Source organism: Mus caroli, unplaced genomic scaffold (assembly GCF_978045245.1).
Source record: "Mus caroli unplaced genomic scaffold, Mus_caroli_1 scaffold_11, whole genome shotgun sequence".
NCBI lineage: Eukaryota > Metazoa > Chordata > Mammalia > Rodentia > Muridae > Mus > Mus caroli.
The window spans coordinates 54,053,698-54,074,194 of record NW_028227266.1 but is presented as its reverse complement, the minus strand read 5'-3'; the positions used below and the strand labels follow the sequence as shown (position 1 = coordinate 54,074,194).

At 40.2% G+C, this 20,497-nt stretch overlaps 1 long non-coding RNA gene across 1 annotated transcript; it reads left to right on the top strand.

Moving 5' to 3' along the window:
- Window positions 1–15,500: 15,500 nt before the first annotated feature.
- Window positions 15,501–19,401, top strand: LOC147002022 (uncharacterized). Its single transcript, XR_015044533.1, has 3 exons — window positions 15,501–15,560; window positions 16,364–16,388; window positions 19,312–19,401. It is a non-coding gene; the product is annotated as an uncharacterized LOC147002022 (long non-coding RNA).
- The last annotated feature ends 1,096 nt before the right edge of the window (window positions 19,402–20,497 follow it).

Sequence of the window (20,497 nt, the reverse complement as noted above, 5' to 3'; positions counted from 1 at the left end):
TCCAAAGCACTGTATTCTACCCTTGGCCATAAGAATGTAAATAGGCATTGAGACATAAGCATGCCACGGTTAATCAAAATCTTGCCTGTTTTTCTCCAAGATCCCATGTTGGTGTAATATAAAATAGTGTACAATGTTAAAAGTCCCACAGTCTTCAAATAGTGTCAGCCACTTTAAAGTTCAACTTCTCTTTCAAAGTCCATAGAAGCAGTAAGCGGCTTCAGTAGAAGGACATGGACACAGGCATCTGATAGAGAATAGAGCAGCAAAGTCATGCAGCACCACTGATGCATGGGGATGCTGTAGTCAGTTTGTTATTAATAGTGCTTGTGATTATACAACAATTTTGTGAAAAGAATGTGAAAATAATCTTGCAGGTTATTTCTGGCTTACCTGTTCAAGTTCAGCTGCACAATGTAAAAGTTTTTAAACTCTTAGTTTGGTTTTGATTGCATGATATGAACAAAGGAGAGCTGACGTGGTTCTTGTGTGAGGCAGTGTGGCTTTTCCTACTATAGGCACCTACCATAGACTCTCTCCACTGGCTGTCTCCCAGATTCCATATGGAAGAGCCTGAAAATTGCTTATGGATGGAGACTAGCCTTCAAGGAAATGACCATGGTAGGGGTAGATATTGGCCTTCATAGTCAGATCCAGTGAGAAGGTCTGGGTGCAGTAGGGCTATTTCTTTGCTTGGGTGGTTGAGGCAGAGAGAATGGCAATTAAAGGTCTTCCAAGTGGGCAGAGGTGGTGACTGAACCATGGCATATTAGTTGATTTCCTGTTGCTGCCAAACTACCTGACTGAAAGCTTGGTAAGATTCCTGCTTATAGTACAAGGGGATCAGTGCACCACAGTGGAAAAGAGACACAAGGGGCTTTAGCAACTATAGCAGCTCCTTTTGAAATGTAATACTATTAGTCTTTTCAACTTTGTATATATTTATTTTTTTATTTTATTTTATCCAGGGAGCAATGCCATTTTATTTTTAGTTTTGATTGTTTTTTTTTGTTTGTTTGTTTTTTATGGATTGGCATGTTTAATTTAATAAAAAATGGCTATCTTGGCAAAAGCGATTCAATGCAATCCACATCAAAATTCCAACTGAATTCTTTTTTTTATTACATCTTTTCCTCAATTACATTTCCAATGCTATCCCAAAAGTCCCCCATACACTCCCCCCTACTTCCCTACCCATCCAATCCCATTTTTTTGGCCCTGGCTTTCCCCTGTACTGGGGCATATAAAGTTTGCATGTCCAATGGGCCTCTCTTTCCAGTGATGGCCGACTAGGCCATCTTTTGATACATATGCAGATAGAGTCAAGAGATCCAGGGTACTGGTTAGTTCATAATGTTGTTCCACCCATAGGGTTACAGACCCCTTTAGCTCCTTGGGTACTTTCTCCAGCTCCTCCATTGGGGGCCCTGTGATCCATTCACTAGCTGACTGTGAGCATCCACTTCTGTGTTTGCTAGGCCCTGGCATAGTCTCACAAGAGACAGCTATATCTGGGTCCTTTCAGCAAAATCTTGCTAGTGAATGCAATGGTGTCAGCTTTTGGATGCTGATCATGGGATGGATCTCTGGATATGGCAGTCTCTAGATGGTCCATCCTTTCGTCACAGCTCCAAACTTTGTCTCTGTAACTCCTTCAATGGGTGTTCTGTTCCCAATTCTAAGGAGGGGCATAGTGTCCACACTTTAGTCTTCATTCTTCTTGAGTTTCATGTGCTTAGCAAACTGTATCTTATATCTTGGGTATCCTAAGTTTTGGGTTAATATCCACTTATCAGTGAGTACATATTGTGTGAGTTCCTTTGTGATTGTGTTACCTCACTCAAGATGATGCCCTCCAGGTCCATCCATTTGCCCAAGAATTTCATAAATTCATTCTTTTTAATAGCTGAGTAGTATTCCATTGTGTAAATATACCACATTTTCTGTATCCATTCCTCTGTTGAGGGGCATCTGGGTTCTTTCCAGCTTCTGGCTATTAGTTTTGATTAGATATTTTCTTCATTTACATATCAAATGCTATCCTGAAAGTACCCTATACCCTCCCCCCCGCCCTGCTCCCCAATACATCCACTCCTGCTTCTTGGTCCTGGCATTCCCCTGTACTGAGGCATATGATCTTCACAAGACCAAGGGCCTCTCCTCCCATTGATGTCCAACTAGGCCATCTTCTGATACATATGCAACTAGAGACACAGTTCTATGGGGTACTGGTTAGTTCATATTGTTGATCCTCCTATAGTGTTGCAGACCCCTTTAGCTCCTTGGGTACTTTCTCTAGTTCCTTCATTAAGGGCCCTGTGTTCCATCCAATAGATGACTGTGAGCCTCCACTTCTGTATCTGCCAGGCACTGGCATAGCCTCACAAGAGACAGCTATATCAGGGTCATGCCAGTAATATCTTGCTGGCATATGCAACAGTGTCTGTGTTTGGTGGTTGATTATGGTATGGGACCCAGGATGGGGCAGTCTCTGCATCGTCCTTTCTTCCTGCTCAGCTCTAAACTTTGTCTCTGTAACTCCTTACATGGATATTTTGTTCCTCATTCTAAGTAGGGATGAAGTATCCACACTTTGTTCTTCCTTCCTCTTCAGTTTCATGTGTTTTGCAAATTGTATATTGGGTATTCTAAGTTTCTGGGCTAATATCCACTTATCAGTGAGTGCATATCAAGTGAGTTCTTTTGTGATTGGGTTACCTCACTCAGGATGATATCCTCCTATCCATCCCTTTGCCTAAGAATTTCATGAATCCATTGTTTTTAATAGCTGAGTAGTAATCCATTGTGTAAATGTACCACATTTTCTGTATCTATTCCTCTGTTGAGGGACATCTGGGTTCTTTCCAGCTTCTGGCTATTATAACTAAGGCTGCTGTGAACATAGTGGAGCATGTGTTCTTATTACCAGTTGGAACATCTTCTGGGTATATGCCCAGGTGAGGTATTGCTGGATCTTCTGGTAGTACTATGTCCAATTTTCTGAGGAACCGCCAAACTGATTTCCAGAGTGGTTGTATCAACTTGCAGTTCCACCCAGCAATGGAGGAGTGTTCCTCTTTCTCCACATCGTTGCCAGCATTTGCGGTCACTTGAAATTTTGATCTTTGCCATTCTGAATAGTGTGAGGTGGAATCTCAGGCTTGTTTTGATTTGCATTTCCCTGATGATTAAGGATGTTGAACGTTGTCTCAGATGCTTCTCAGCCATTATGCATTACTTCAGTTTCATGGCATCAAATACACTGCTAACCTCTGATATCATCAGGCATGGAATTGGTGCACATCCATACAGGCACTGCAGGCACTCAGATAGACATTCAAACAAAACAAAAGAAAACAAAGCCAAACAAAACAAAAACAAAAAAAACAAAAGAAAAACTTAATCAATATGACTACCTGTCTTGATTTCCAGATCTCATGTAATCCATGAAGGAGAAAAGAAATTTCATAAAGTTGTCTTCTGGACCTACATCATACATAGCATGAAGAAGCACACACTGCATTTACACAAACACACAATACAATATTAAGGTCACACATCATTAAAAATCATATACATTTAATGCATGTGGGATCTAGATGCTGGACAATGGAGTTAAAAGAGGTCTGACTGATACCTAGAAGGAAGTACCAGCTGTCCTGATGTCAAAGTATTTTGAAGAAGTAGCAGAAACCTATCATTAACATTTATTTCATTGTCTCCTCAATAAAATGTTTTCAGGTAGCTTCAGATTCACATTATATAGAAGGGCAAAACTTAGGTTTCTATTTCTCCAGTTCTTCTCTTAAAATTGTTTTCCAGCCAAGAGGGTGATTTTGCATCAGCGTGACCATATTTATTAATGAACTATGTTCATTCAGCCTGAATGTTTAGACTAAATCCAAAGAATTCTGTCAACATCAAGCCAAGAGCCCCTGTTATGCACTAAGTGGTATAACTATGCAATAGCTAGAGCTATTTTGTGTTCTTCTAGTGGTGTCCGTCAAGCGCCAGATGAAGCTTCCCCAAGTCATGGAGACACGTACATCTCTAATGAAGGTAAAATACCTTTTTCCTTTTCCTAAGACACAGAAAGGCAAGGTTTAGGATTCCTTTATATTCTATTTTATGCCAGCAGAGTGATGAATCAGGTAACATACACTGTAGGTATTCAAGAATATTTTCAGTAAGAGGAGGATCTGGAACAGGATCCTGTCATTCTTAATGGAGGACTATATACAAAAATGTCAGTGCCACCTTCTACAGATTGTTTTCAGGGGGCCTTTCTTATGACAGAAGGTTTTTTTGTTTAGATTAAAACTAGAGCTGTTTTCACTCTAAGGTTGGCCCATATTACCTGTTAAAAGTTTGTTTCTCTCAAAGTATCGTCTTATCTTTCTTCAGGAGATTTCTAAGACTAAGGCAGTTGGAAAGTATTTCCCCAAAGATTGATGTGGTAAAGGATTTTTATGTCCATGATAAGGATATCGAGGCACTGAGATTTTAAAGCATGAGGTTAGGGTAAATAATCCAGACACAGAGGCACCCCTTAATAAACAGGGATTCATCTTCCAAGAGCAGGCTCTCATAATAGTTCTCTGCTGTATCCCAACAAAGCTTTAAGAATCTCCTAGTATAGGACAAAGAGGTAAGATTGTCTGATATGGGCTAAATGGGCTGCAGTGTGAAAAATCCTATTTTTATTTAAACTGTACCCATCCTCAGGTGTTTTGTCATAGTATCACACAATGAGACTAATATAGAATCTTTCACTTGACTACTCTTCCCAGTCCTGTCTACCGCTGCTCAAAGTGTCTACAAGAACCATAGACAAACATAACTCAGTATGATCTGATCCTAAGAGATTTTTCTCTAAATTGCAGATTCAGTCCAGGAAGCAGAGATTCCGTATGTATTCTAGAATGTCTTTCTTAAGACACATTGTAAATATGAATTAAGCACTTACTAGACCATTTTCTGAGTGACCTGATAGCCACGAGAAGGGCAAGCATAATTTAGAAAACCTGGTATTCCAAGAGACACGCTGACGGTCATGTGTTTTTAGTTCTGTCATTTCTTTTAGTAGCCTTTGGATTTTGTATCACAGATCATATTTGCATATGTGTCCTTCCCCAAAATATCTTCATTTGCCAGTCAATTTTGTCTAATTGGTTAATGAAAAAAATTGAGGGTTCACACATTAGTTGTACCTCACCACAGATATTCTCGATTTCGTTTCTCAGCATGTATCCTGTTAAAGAAGGACCTACCAGGACATGGGGGCATGTGACCAAGAGTGGTAGCTAGTGAGCACAAGAACAAAATGTTTTTCCAGATGGGAGGTGTAAAACTAGCTTTCCTCACTATAAACTGTGCCTTTTATTCTATCAAGGTTTGGGTAGAAATTATGGAGAAACCCTAGCTTTCCTGAATAATTCCAACACACAGTGAACTCTGAACAGTACCTTAGCTGTCTTGGCGGTCAAATCTGAAAGAACATCCATCCATTCATTGTGCTGGAGATACAAGTTTAAAAGCTAGAGAAAGCCCAGGTAGGCCCAGTGTGTTTATCTTACAAAAAACTGGGCTACCATGCAGAAGGCATTGGGTTAAATCCTTAGCACTGCATAGCTGGGGAGTTGGTGCACAGTCTTGTAATCCTAGCTCTGTAGTGAGTAATGCATGGTGATCAGTCTGAGGCATTTCCTGGTCAATCCTGGTTGTGCCAGGAAACCCTGTCTGGGAACAGTAAAACAGCCACCAGAAACAAAACAACCCAGAAAAATAAAACCCTTTCTGCTTCTTGTCAAATTGATTTTGACAATGGGAGACTCTACACCAGAAATCATGGTGGGCTGGTGTGGTGACTGTGTTTTTACTTCAACATGGCTTATTCTAGACAAATGGTTTAGTGCTATAGGTGCTATTAATGTAAGTCCAAAAGCAACACATTTCAGACTCATGTCCACTACGTAATAAATATGGTCTCATTATTTGGACCGTACTTCTTTTCATGATGAGTTATACTTTATGCCTGAAGGCTACTTCGCCTCACTGCTGCTATTCCCATCTTGGCTATTATGAGTGTATAGGGAGCCAGTACACTCAGTAGATGTATACATTCACCATCAAATAATGTGATTTCATGTCACTATTTTTTTATATGCCTTGTGACTGTGGGCACATATCTATGTTGACATCCACTACAGATTGTTGTGGTTAAAGGCATATAGGAATGTATGTCTTGTTCAGGATTGAAGTAAGGATAGTAGAGTTTGTAGTTTAGAAACGGAACTTTGTTGAGGAAGAATGCAGATGAGAGGTGCATACTCAGACTTAGTGAAGGCTCTGACCTTCTCTGGGACACTTCTTCATTATGACTTCACAGACAGTGTGGATGGCAGTAGTCATCTAGAAAGTGATGTACACAGACACATCCATTAAATCACCAAATCACCAGAGTTCTTGTGTTGTTCATTGAGTTTGAAGGCTTATCCAGAATATATCAACTCAAGGGAAATGCTCTCCCCTGACACTATAACAGCTGTGTTAGAATGGCTGGAGTCAGAGTCATTGTGGGGTCATTGGATGGTAAGCATGGATTGCAAAAGGAGGCATTGGATCTATCCAAAGTCTGTCTTATCACTTCTCTTGGAGAAAATTGTTAGTATTTAAATTAGGAACTGAAAAAAAAGTAGAACATCTATTCCTCTTCTGAGTTTTTTCTTCAGGGTAATTATGTCAAAGTGGAATGAAGACAGCCTCCTGCCTACTTCTCTATTTGAATGTGATATTATACAGTCTTCACAGGTTATAAAACATCATGGTTAGGTGAAGAATGAAAAGAACAGCCACTGCCTACTGGTCTGAAGCTGGACCCAACCACTGCTGCCCTGCTGACTCTTCAGGCATTGAGCAGATACCAGAGAGCACTCCTTTAGGCCTAGTGGTGTTTTTTCTGGCTTTATGTTCATTTACTTTCTAAGATTCATCATGCTAAATGTAAGTGCTTGGGCTATAGTGGTCATAGCACCAACAATGCTGTACCCAGAAGTTGTGTAAGTCTCACTAGGTTTACATGGATCTAAATGGATACCTCACACACTGTGTCCCATTGATACTCTGTAAATACTATGTCATTCCCATGAACTGAGACCTTACCATGCCATACTTCTGTTAAATGTACACTGATATTGTGATATTCTGAAAGTAACATTATTTCAGAAAAGTATGATTGAAAGTCACTATTGAGATCACATGGTATCCACATACCAGTTGTTAGATTTTCTTGGTTTTGTTTGTTTGTTTTTTTAAATTCTATTGATCTGAACCTTATTTGTTCTGAATGCATTCCAGTTAAAGCTATATTGCGAAGGCTTCGTCTTCGGCGCACAGAGTCCTCCAATATGGTTCTTAACAGATCAATTGCGGACATCGCAAGAAAGGACTGTGCAATTAATAAAGGTACGGTTGATATTCAATACTTGGTGTGAAGTACGTGCAATACTAAATCTAACATGGAAGAGGAGACTCTGAGAGCCCCACCAATATGTAAGGAAGTGTAGACTCCTGGAGAGTAAGAGAACAGGAGAAATCGTCTTCTTCAAAGATGAACTCCTCCCTCTACCCCTGACCTCATTGTCGGATAATGAGCGATCAGCTCTGAAAATCATATCCATACAAGTAGCATCACATACACTGAACAGTTTGTATTTACATCCACCTCACAAAAGGATGACCCAGGAAAGGAAAACTAGCAGGAGTGAAAAAGTGTGTGATGGTTATTTTTAAAATGTAAAAATGTCAGTATCTTGCACTCATCAATAATGTATTGTGGATCAAAGGTGAATAATTTAGTGTCATTACATCTTGTGCCTGATAGTACATTAAATTTCTTGAACAATGTGTACATGTCAAGATCCAAATTCTATATGCTATAGTATTTATAGTCTATGTAAAAATATGATAATGTGGCTAGCTGTATATTTCTTACAGGTCGTGGGACCTGAGTGAGAGTTCTCAGATCAATATGAAGGTGAAGGACAGAATCAACTCCACAACTTGTCCTTTGACCCCAGACAGAAGCTACATAGCATGCATTCTTACATATACACTTTGGATGTGTACCTCCACGCACAGTGATAAATGAGCAAAGTAAAAACATAAGATGATGGTAAATGATTACAGAATCTACTTATGTTGTTGTGTAGAGGTCGGAAGAGGTTAGGGGAGATCTAGAAAGTCTTGAAAGCTTCCAGAAAGTGATAATAATCTGTCATTCAACACAAGCTTTACTTAGTGTTGACTGTATCCAAGGTGGATTATGTGCCAGGGCTTTTAGAATCATCTTATTTAGGAGAACAACATTTCTTCTGGAGATCTTGCACTGCTCTCCTTTTCCAGGCTGTGAGTATGGTTTTATAGAGCTTCAACCATGTTTGTTAATTATACACACTGAGGCAAGACATACAGACTATATCCAGATGTCCCTGTCCCTGCCAACATGAAAACCCCTACCCATGACAAGTGATGTCATGAGCTGAAAGTTCTTTCTGCCCCCTAGATTTGAATGGGGAGGAGCAAATGGAGGCAAGACCACTGGATACTAAGGTCAGATGGCTTTTCCTTTTTCTTAGAAAGATTACTTTCATGAGACAACTTCTAGTTTAGATGAAATCATGTATAAGAGGCTTATAGGTTATTGTATGGGGAAAGGTCCGGTTTCTTCTGCAACTGTCCTCTTGTCTTTCTGCTGGGTGTCTTCTAAGATTAATACAGGTGGAGTGAGTTTCCCCAAATATTGATGTGGCAGAAGATTCTGAGGTCCATTAAAGGACAGTGAGGCAGTTAGAACTTTCAAGGATGAAGTTAGAGTAGATAATTGGGCTGCAGAGGCACTCCTTAGAAGGGATTCATTTCAGAGCACCAGGTTGTCATAATGTTTCCCTGCCATGTTTCAAAGTAGCTTTGAGGGAATTCTTAGCAGAGGAAAAAGGGATAGGTTTGCCTGACCTGGGCTAAATGGGCAAAAGTGTAAAGAATTAATTATTTTCTGCACACAGTACCCTGCCTCAGGTGTTTTCTAAGAGTATCATACAATAGACTAATATAGAACTTTTGACTTTGCTATTCTTTCCAGTCCTGTTTACCACTTCCCTGAGACACTAGAAAAACCAAAGACCTGTGCAAACATCTCATTATGATCTGGGCCTAAGTGTGTTTTCTCTAAATTTCAGGTCCAGACAAGGAAGAACCGATTCTGTACGTATTCTGGAGTGCCTTTCTCAGGACATACTGTAGATAAGATCTGTGTTCTTACTCGTTGTCTTTGTCAAGTTCTCCACTCTGTATTTCCTTATAAACAGATTTATTTCCATTTTCGAGAAATAATCTTGTTTCCCATTCCCATTTCCTTTAATCTCTCCCTCAACCTCCAACCCATCCAACTTAGTGCGCTTTTCAATCATTCCTTGGAAAACAGACAGGCAGGAAAAAAAGAATAAAAATAAATAAAACAAAGAAAAAGCATGAGAAATACACACACAACTGTCGAAACACAGAATGAGAAACCATAACATACAAAATATACAAAAAGATTATTAAGATAGAACAAAACTACATGAGACCAAAAAATCTACAAAAATGTCAGTGAGTTATTAATTTTTTTGTTTTTTAGTGTGCGTGCATGTGTGTGTGTGTGTGTGTGTGTGTGTTGGATCTATTGTTGGGCCAGGGCATATCCGAAGTGTGGTTTATATATCCAGTGAGACTCCGTTGCAGAAAGCAAATTTTTCCCTTGTAAGTGGTTGCAGTTGCAGAGAGCTTCTTGGTTAGTAACTGGAGCCCATGTCCACTTCCCCTCTAGACCCAGGGACTTGTCTGGTTTGAACCTGTGGATGCTGCCACCATGTCTGTGGGGTCCTATTGGCTTCTTATTCTTTTCAAAGCAACCGAATAGCAGTAAGATTGTGAAGTTAGGTAAAACAACAACGGATACACATCCTGGTCATGTGTATGTTGTTCCTGCATTCACCTTAGTGGCCTTGAGATTTCCTGTATCAGAAAATGTCTTTATGTGTTTTCTCCCAAAAGATATGCCAATTACTCCTGCCAATTTTGTCAATGAAAATATCAGAGACTATGCTTTACCTGCATTACTTAGTTAAAAGCTCATCATAGCCATGTATGGTGGGTTCATTTCTCTGTATACCCTGCTATAGAATCACCACCCAGGACAGGAGGTGAGTGTCCAGTACAAGAGCAAAATGTGTTCTCAGTTACTTGGTATAAACGTGACATTTTTAGTCATAAACTCAACTTATCTCCTCATGGAGACATGAGCTGTTATATTTCAAGGATCCATTCAGCTTTCCAGCCCGTACCCAGAAATAATCCCACCTATAGAAAACATGAGCAGTTCCTTGTCTGTTTCAGTGATCAAAACCCACAGGTAGGAGCTGGGGATCAGGTGACAGTCATTCACAACTGTGAACGATGGAAAGCTATGGTGTGCAGGTTTTGTGGTTTTGTTTGTGTTTTTGATATGTTATTGGAATACCAGACTTTCACTCAGGGCCCTCTGGGTTTGATATTCAATAGTGCATAATGTGGACTGGATGTTCATAGGTTTATTCACCTCCCACTCTAGCAGGGGATCTGGGATTATCAGGAAGTCAATCTCATTTTCAGATACTGTCCTTTCCCAGCCAGGCAAGCCCCAAGACAATACCTGAGAGACCTACTCACTATGGTCCCTTACACTACTTCTTTGGGAGGAATGGTGAGGTTTTGTAGGAGGATTTGAAAAGTGGGGCATCCATGTTTGTTTGTTTGTTTATTATGAGCTACTTTGTCCCAGAGACAGTAACTTCTCAGGTAACTTCTACAGTGCCTTCATGTTATAACTCATGTCATAGTAGGAGATGTTGAGTGCTTTCTACTCTACTGATGCCTTTCTTCTGTGAAGATAATACTTCTATGTCTGTGAACTATAAAGTGTTACATTGTATAAATAATGAAAGACACATGCATAGCTCCTTTCCAGAAGCCAACCAAATACAGTCTGTGGTTCTAACCATCACCATCCAGCTGATTTTCTGGTATCCCCAAACACAAGAGAACACCTTTGTGGTGCCAGTGTTTGCTGTTAGGGACTTTTTCTTCATTTGCCTTTTTAGTTTCCTTAGAGTTAATATGCATTCCTAGGAAGCTGTATTGTTATATTTAGAGAGTGTAGAACTGAGCAATTGCACAGAAATCAGTGTGTTCACATGGCTCTGAGAGTGATGTGGATGTTGGCTATCTCACACATTCACACTGCTCTGTTGATAACTGTCTCTCATCCATGTGAGTTGAGACCTCCCCTACACTGACCATGCCACATCTCTATTAAGTGGACACTGACTTCCATAACTTTCCAGAGGTGACATTCTGAATCAGACGAGCATGCCTGCAAATCAGTAATGAGATCAAACGTTAAAGACAGAACAATTTTTTGTTTCTTGTTTGTCTCTAGTAAATCCTGTGGACCTAAGTGTTTCTGTTGTTTGTGCATTCCAGTTGCTGCTATGATGAGAAACCTTGGAATTAGCTGCTCTGTCATCAACTGCATAAGACCTATAACATCGTCTGTGATTTTAGCAGAAGAGGCCCATGGCCCTAAAACTGGTACTGTGTAAATTTAATAATTACATTTATTATCAGTAATTGTGGATGATATTGTATCCCCACTATAAAAAGAATGAAGGTAACTTGTAGTAGTTCTAGTATGGAAGTGGTTCATCTCCCTAGCCCACCAGTAGAAGTACAACCACAGAACTCAAAACCATATTTAGACATCTCTTTTGGTTCTGATTACATGATAAGGAACCAAAGGAAAGCCGAGATGGTTCTTGTGTGAGACATTGCGGGTTCATCTGTGATCTGTGTGAGTCACTCTGTCCCCTGGCTCTCTTTGAGACATAACTGGCAGTGATACCAACTCCAATTTGTCTAGTCATGACTTCCTGAAAAGCAAAGACCATGTTTATGGTAGGACATGGCACTGGTTGGATGCTGAGTGAGGGCCTTCCAGACAGACAGACAGACAGACAAATAGACAGACAGACAACATGATGTAACTCTCAGGGGATCATTCTGTTTTGTTGTTTTCCTCCTTGCTGTGCACTAAGAAGAAGCACTGACGGAAGGAAGTGTTTTCTGTCATGTTTGAATCCCTGGCACTGGCAAGGATGGCTGGGTGGCCTTGTTTGTACAAGACAACTTTGTCTAGTTGCATCCACATCGAGGAGGAAACCTAATAAGCAGAAGTGGGCCCAGGCTCCAGAACCTGAAGTTTTGTCCCTTGTACTCTTAACCACTGATCCATCCCTCCAGCCGAGGATGCTCCTTGGAACTCGCTAACTCAGCACAGGCCCCACACCCTAAAGCTTCAGCACTCTCCTGGGGTAGCTTCTTGTGCAGACCCAAACCAGAACACACAGAGATTGCCCATGTTATGCCCTATAAGATAGATACAAGGTAGAAATCCAAGGACCCACTTTCTTTTATTGCCTTTCTGTCACCCTTTTTCCACAAAGGAACAAAGCAAATTCCAAGTAAAAAGAAATGACTATGTTGTATGGTCAAGTGGTTTTCTGTGTGTGTGTGTATGTTAGTAAACCAAAACCCATTTTCTCTGCCTCCTTGTCCTCCAATTGCTTTCATTAATGATTATTTTAGTTCTTTCTATCACGCCCCAATTATGGGAATCATGCTTAGGGAATAGGGACTCTGTTTTGACAAAGCTCAAATCAGAATGAACATATTTCATACAAGGAAAATTTTTGAAATCTTACAAAAATATTGTCTAGGGACTGGTAAATAAGATGGAAAGACTTATTTTGTTGTATGAAAACTCAATCAACAATAAAAGAATATTGATTCATATGTCCCTTTTACTATGTTTTTGAGGGCTAAGGGAATCTCATTTGAAAAAATTCTTGCTTTGCAAACCTTCAACAATTGGCCCACATCTAGAGGGAATAGCCCTCATATCTGTGAGGCCTTAATAATATAAGATGGAAAATTTTCTTTGCCTTACAATAATGGAAATCATGATATACCATGATAATTCATTGTATGTTCTGAGGTTCATTTCATTCAAAAAGAAATCTATGGACCTTAGATAGGCAAGTGCAACCTTCTGTTGAACAGTGCTGGACTGACTATTAACAATAGATACTCTTGCCAATGCAGGAGTTATTTTTAAACTTTTATCCAATTCTGCCAAACCTGAATCTGTGTGAAAGTAAAATTAATATTTTCCAGGAAAAGCAGAGATAACTCATAGAATAGCAATCACTGCAGTGCTCTGTCAGAGTACCTACACCCCACTCCTGTGCTCATTAGATCTCACACTAACAGGACAGACACATGTCCTTCAGTTGTGACAGGTGTGCCCCTCATGGAGTCAGCCAGAGATAGTGAGGCACATATCTGAGCTCCTGAAACACTTAGGTGAAGTAGCCAACCTGGGAATCAGTATGTGACTCTTAATTCTCAGGTTCTAAACTTGACCTGTGCTCATAATTCAGGCCTTGTGGTCTTTAGCCACTATACCAGATAGATCATCTATCTTATGAGTAAATTTCTGCAGTCTATAGAAATACACACTATAAGGTGAATCCAAAGCAACCTAGCCCAGGGCATATTTTGCTACTGAAATGTCGCATTTCACCATTGTCCTGATGTTCAAATCCCATAGGAATATCCAAATGAGATAGGGATTGTGAAGTCTCACCATTTGTGATGCTCACACTGAGTCCTGGGTCACTCCTTTCTCATGTTCTAAAGCTATTTAAGAATGGAGACACCCTTTAGTAATATTCAAAGTCAGAGTAACTGTGACCTTACAAGAGCTCTGTAGCTCTGTGAACTGAATACTCTGGGAGAGTGGCAGTATAATAATAAGTAGGTAGTTCAGTGTTAAATGATGGCTCTCCCTTGTGGAGAGTCTCATGGGGAGCTCCCTTATCAATCCTCAGTGGCCCATGGGTGCCACATCACCATACTTCCTCCATTTAGTGTGAGTTGGCTGGATGAACCTGGGCAGCTGCGTCACACAATGAATAGAAGTCATGACACGGTAAAGGGAAACCAGAGGGAAAAATAAATGATATGCTATGTAGCTAGATTCAGTATGTAATGATATCAGTATGTTGCGCTACTCAATAAGACATTGTGGATCAAGGAATGAATACTTGAGTATCATTACATCTCCTGGATGATATATTCATATACCCTGAACAATAGTATGTGAAAATTACCATCCTATGTGCCAATCCTAGGTTGGCAAGATGGCTGAACTGGGTAAACATGCTTTTTTTCCAAAATTCATGACCTCAGTTTGATTCCAAGAACCCATATAAAAATTGAAGAAAAGAAACAACTCCCCAAAGTTCGTCTCTGAGTCACACACATTCTATGATATGTAGATACATACACATCATATGCACACATATGCATAATAATAATAATAATAATGAGAATGTAATTTTTCCAAAAGATTTGCTTATTTTATGCATGGATACAGGATATATTAACATTGGTCTGTGATGCGTAAAATACATTTTGTGAATACGTAGAAAGTATTGTCATTTTTCTTGAATTAAAAATGGTCTGAAGAAGTAATTGAAATCTGTGATTTAACATATTTATTACAATGTTTACTAAATTATCCTAGGTTTTTTGTTTTTTTTTTGTTTTTTGTTTTTTTCACCAATGCCAAAAGCAGCTTGGGATGGAAAGGGTTTATTTAGCTCACACTTCTAGATCACAGTTCATGATACAGGAAATTCATGGCTGGTGCTCAAACAGAAATCAATAGGCAGAAACTGAGGCAGGTACCTAGGAAGACCATGCTTACTGGTTTGCTTTTCCACACGACCAAAGGAGTCTTTAGAAACTGTTGGTTCTATCCAGTCGGACGACCACTATATTTACCTCCAAGCCTGCTAGAGAAATTCATTTTTACAACTTCTCTTTCTCTAAGCCACTTGTGGTACTACAATGTTTGTTGTGTTACACACACACACACACACACACACATGGCAATGGCAGCATCTGCAGGGCACATCCACATGGTGGCAATGGAGAAGCCATGCCTCCATCACACTGCAAAATACCTTCCTCCTGCCATCTGTCTTTTCATCTAGGCTGCTATCAGAGCAGGCATTCTCATAATGCCGGGTGGATCTTCTGGCATTAAATAAGGCAATCAAGACAATTCTCTAGGTGAGGCTTGCTATTTATGTGATTCTAATTTGTGACAAACAGGCATTAAAATCTACCTTAATACCAAATGTCAACTACCAATTTGATATTGCTTTTATTTCCATTGTTTAGGACAGCCATAGATCTTCCAGTATAGATCACAGCCATAGTCCAGTATACATATCAGTATAAGAACCCTTGACCATGACAAGTGCTGTCATGAGGTGAAAGTTCTTTTTGTTCCTGTAGAAATGGACGATGAACAAACGAAGGCTTCAGGAAGACAGGTAACACCACCATTTACTGAGGTAAGATGGCTTTCTTTTTCCTCAGACAGAGAGGTTACTCTCATGATACTTTAGTTTTGTGACTATCCCATCTCAGTAATAAAACCACTCACACACTATGGGTATTAAGTATTTACATAGGAAGAAGAACTAAGTCACCCATGATATGACACAGCATGATAGGGAAGTATAAGTCATGTCAGGTGCCATAGTTCATGTCAGGGAGGTCTCCTGCAAACTATTTCCCGTTTAGATGAACATAGGTATAAGAAGCTGACAGCCTATTGTATGGGGAAAGTTCCTGTTTCTTCTGCTCTGCAACTGTTGTCTTGCCTTTCTGCTGGGTGTCTTCTAAGATTAACACAGGTGGATGAGTTTCCACAAATATTGATGTGGCAGAAGATTCTGAGGTCCATTAAAGAACATTGAGGCAGTGAGACCTTTCAAGGATGAAGTAGGAGTAGATAATTGGGCTGCAGAGGCATTCCTTAGAAGGGATTCATCTCAGAGCACCAGGTTGTCATAATGTTTCCCTGCCATGTTTCAAAGTAGCTTTGAGGGAATTCTTAGCAGGGGAAAAGGGGATAGGTTTGCCTGACCTGGGCTAAATGGGCAAAAGTGTAAAGAATTGCTTATTTTCTTGATACAGTACCCAACCTCAGGTGTTTCATAAGATTATCATAAAACAGACTAATATAGAATCTATGACATGGCTATTCTTTCCAGTCCTGCTTACCAATTCCCAGAGACACTGGAAAATCAAAGACCTGTGCAAACATAACTGATTATGATCGGGGTCTAAGAGTGTTTTCTCTAAATTTCAGGTCCGGTCACAGAGGTGGAGATGCTGTATGTATTGTGGAATTACTTTCTTAGGACACACTTTAGATAAGAACAGTGTACACACTTGTCTTTGTCTTGTTTTCCACTATTTCAAAGATGTCTTCTGGCAATAAGATTGTGAATTTAGCTTAAAACCACCAATGATACCCCAAGAGAGTCATCATGGTCATTTGTATGTCATTCCCTCCTTTACCCTAGTTGCTGTGAGATTTGAATTATGTGTTTTCTTCCTAAAGATAACCCAATTGCTCAACCCAATTTTCAGCCAATTTTGTAAATGAACAAAAATGAGAGACCATGCTTTACCTATATTATTTACTTGCACTCATCATAGCTGTGTTTGGTGGAGTCATTTGTTAGCATACCCTGGTACAGAAGAACCAACCATGATTCAGGCATAAAGGTGACATTCCTAGATATAACTTCCATCTATCAAGTCATCAAGACATGAGTATCCAATATAGAAGAGTCCTAGCTCTTCATAAAACCCTCCAAACAAGTCTAGGCTATGCAGAGTTCAAGGAACCCCACAGCTGCTCCAGTTGTAGAACCCAAAGGTAGTTTTTATGTATCAGGCTGCAGATATTTATGGCTGAGAAAGACAGAGGAAGCTCAGGTGTTTTGGGTTTTCTGTTATTTTTTGTTGTTGTTGTTGTTGTAGTTTTGTTTTGATTTCAGCTCATTTAGTTGAATACCAGACTGTCATGAGCAAGATTTGATGCTCAGTTTTGGAGAAACAAGGGTGTTGGCATGTAGGTTTGTAGTCCTACTGTACTAGAAGGGATGTGAGGTAGTAGAGCTTACTGTCATCTTCAGCCTTGGTCATTTTCTGATCAGTCTGGGCTGTGCCATGAGACAATGCCTGAAAACGTTAATTATTATTACGACACCACCAGCATCAAAATCAATATCATCAACATCACCAAATGAAGACAAAAACCCCACCTGTTCCTAGCCGTATCATTCTGACAATAGTATCGTCAACATCAGAAAACTCAGTGAATGAGTATCATAATTTGGTTTTCTTTTAAAATATCTGAATCCCAAAGAATTGGTGAGGTGCTTCAACATAATTACAAACTATTACCATGACTCCAAACCCTACACACTGGTGTAGGGATGCTACCAATAAGAACTGCAGTCAACACTAGTCTCAGCCATTCTTTTAACTTTTCCAGACGAATTAGACTCTGTCCCTCAAAAGCACTTGTGCTCACTTCTGGCCAGTTCCCATACTGAATGATGACTGATAACTGCGAAAGTCTATGCACTCAGTGGATTATCCAGTCAGCACTGGATATGGTCATTTCTAAAATGACTGTGGTTCAGGGTGTATCTGTGTGTACAGGTGATAGCCAAGGAGGGTTTTAGTTCAGGAGGCAGTCTGTGTGTACCCTGCCATTGGACTGCATGTGGCCACGAGAGTTTTCCTGTGCTAACTGGACTGTGAAGAGGAAGCAGTGACTAGATGTCATAGTTAGGGGGTCTATTGTTGCCATAAAATATCATGAAAATAAAGCAAGTTGGGGAGCAAAGGGTTTATTTGAATTACTCTTCCAGATTATAGTTTATTATTGGAGGAAGTCAGGACAGGAAATCAGGCAGGGCTGGAACATAGAGGCAGGAGTTGATATAGAGGCTGCTTATTGGCTTGCTCAGCCTGCTTCCTTATAGAACCTAAGTTGACCAGGCCAGGGATGTCACCACACACCATGACTGGGCCCTCAGCACCCACCATGTCTAACCTCCCCATGCCCCACTGATCATTAATTAAGGAAATGTCTTACAGCTGGATCTCATGGAGGCATTTTCTCAACCGAGTCTTCTTCTCTGATGATTCTAACTTGTGTCAAATTGATGCCCAAACCCAGAGAAGAGCAAACTTAGGTTTAGTGAAGCTTCTGCTCCTTGTTTGTTTTGTTTAGGTGTCACAGACAGTTTGGAGTGCAGTTGTCACCAGAGTGTGTGTGCACAGGCACAGTTCATGAAATCCTCTATGTTTGGTGATGTGGAGGTCTAAGCACAGTGTGCCAGCTGAAGGGAAGGGACTTTATTTGTTTACACCCCTCTCATGATACCTAAAATAACTTGGAACCGGAGTCTAGTCACTGAGAGAGAGCTGATGGCATGTGGGTGGTGGGGAAGCCTGCCACAGGTTTCCACTCACCAAAGTCCCTTACATTGATTCTTTAGGAGGAATTAGTCTCTTTTGTTGTCAAAGTTAAAAATACAGTGTCCATCCCTATTTTATTGTTTTATTGTTCTGGGAATTTGGTCTCATGGACATAAAGGTAATAATACAGTGTCCACAGATTAAAACTCTTAGGTACAGAAAGCCTCCATCACTGAAGGTGGTAGTACTTGTTGTGCATGAGATAAAAGACAATGGTTAGCTAAACAATGAAAAGAAACAACCATTGTCCACTGTTCTGAGGCCATGCAACACTGATCTGTTGATCCAGTCTGGGATTTCTATCTGATTCTTCTAGTATCCAGAAAATACCATAGAGCACTTGTGTAGACCTAGTATTATTCTTTAAGGGTCTCAATTTACTTACATTTTTACACTCACTAACCATACTGTGAGTGCTTCAGGAAATTGTAGTGTCAGAGTGTTAAGAATGCAGAACTGTGGAACAGCCCCCATTTCACTGTGTTCACATGACTCCTAAAGAGAGTTGTATGCTGATCTCCCTGCTACACTACCGTTCTGTCAACATTACCTTGTGCACATGAATCGAGAGCTTATCCATGTAAGGACTGACCAGTCCTACGTACAGTAAATGATCATTGGTGCCTGTCATCTTCAAGGATTCTGAATCAGATAAGTTCGGTGTTTAAGCACAGCTATTATTAAACGATAGGGTTCCTATTTTTTAATGCAGTTCAGCTGACCTAGCTTTTTGTTGTTGCTGCAAATGCATTTCAGTTTCTGCCATCATGAGAAGACTGGGTTGTGAAAATATACATTCCCAGAAAGAACCTGACACAAAACCCCTCCATTCCAAGGAAAAGGCATGCAGCACTAAAGGTACAGTGGAAGTTCAATCCTTAGTTTGAGTTATTCCCGTGAGTTGTAGGTTTATACTGCATCACCTCTGGGAAAAGAATGTGGCTGTTTTGCAGTATTTTTTTTTTAATTTCTAATATTTTTTTATTACGTATTTTCCTCAATTACATTTACAATGCTATCCCAAAAGTCCCCCATACCCCCCCCCCCACTTCCCTACCCACCCATTCCCATTCTTTTGGCCCTGGCATTCCCCTGTATTGGGGCATATAAAGTTTGCAAGTCCAATGGGCCTCTCTTTCCAGTGATGTCCGACTAGGCCATCTTTCGATACATATGCAGCTAGAGACAAGAGCTCTGGGGTACTGGATAGTTCATCATGTTGTTACCCCTATAGGGTTGCATATCCCTTTAACTCCTTGGGTACTTTCTCTAGCTTCTCCATTGGGAGCCCTGTGATCCATCCAATAGCTGACTGTGAGCATCCACTTCTGTGTTTGCTAGGCCCCGGCATATTCTCACAAGAGACAGCTATATCTGAGTCCTTTCAGCAAAATCTTGCTAGTGTATGCAATGGTGTGAGCGTTTGGAAGCTGATTATGGGATGGATCCCTGGATATGGCAGTCTCTAGATGGTCCATCCTTTCATCACAGCTCCAAATTTTGTCTCTGTAACTCCTTCCATAGGTGTTTTGTTTCCAATTCTAAGAAGGGCATAATGTCCACACTTTGGTCTTCATTCTTCTTGAGTTTCATGCGTTTAGCAAATTGTATCTTATATCTTGGGTATCCTAAGTTTTGGGCTAATCTCCACTTATCAGTGAATACATATTGTGTGAGTTCCTTTGTGATTGTGTTACCTCACTCAAGATGATGCCCTCCAGGTCCATCCATTTGGCTAGGAATTTCATAAATTCATTCTTTTAAATAGCTAAGTAGTACTCCATTCTGTAAATATACCATAATTTCTGTATCCATTCCTCTGTTGAGGGGCATCTGGGTTCTTTCCAGCTTCTGGCTATTATAAATAAGGTTGCTATGAACAGAGTGGAGCATGTGTCCTTCTAACCGGTTGGGACATCTTCTGGATATATGCCCAGGAGAG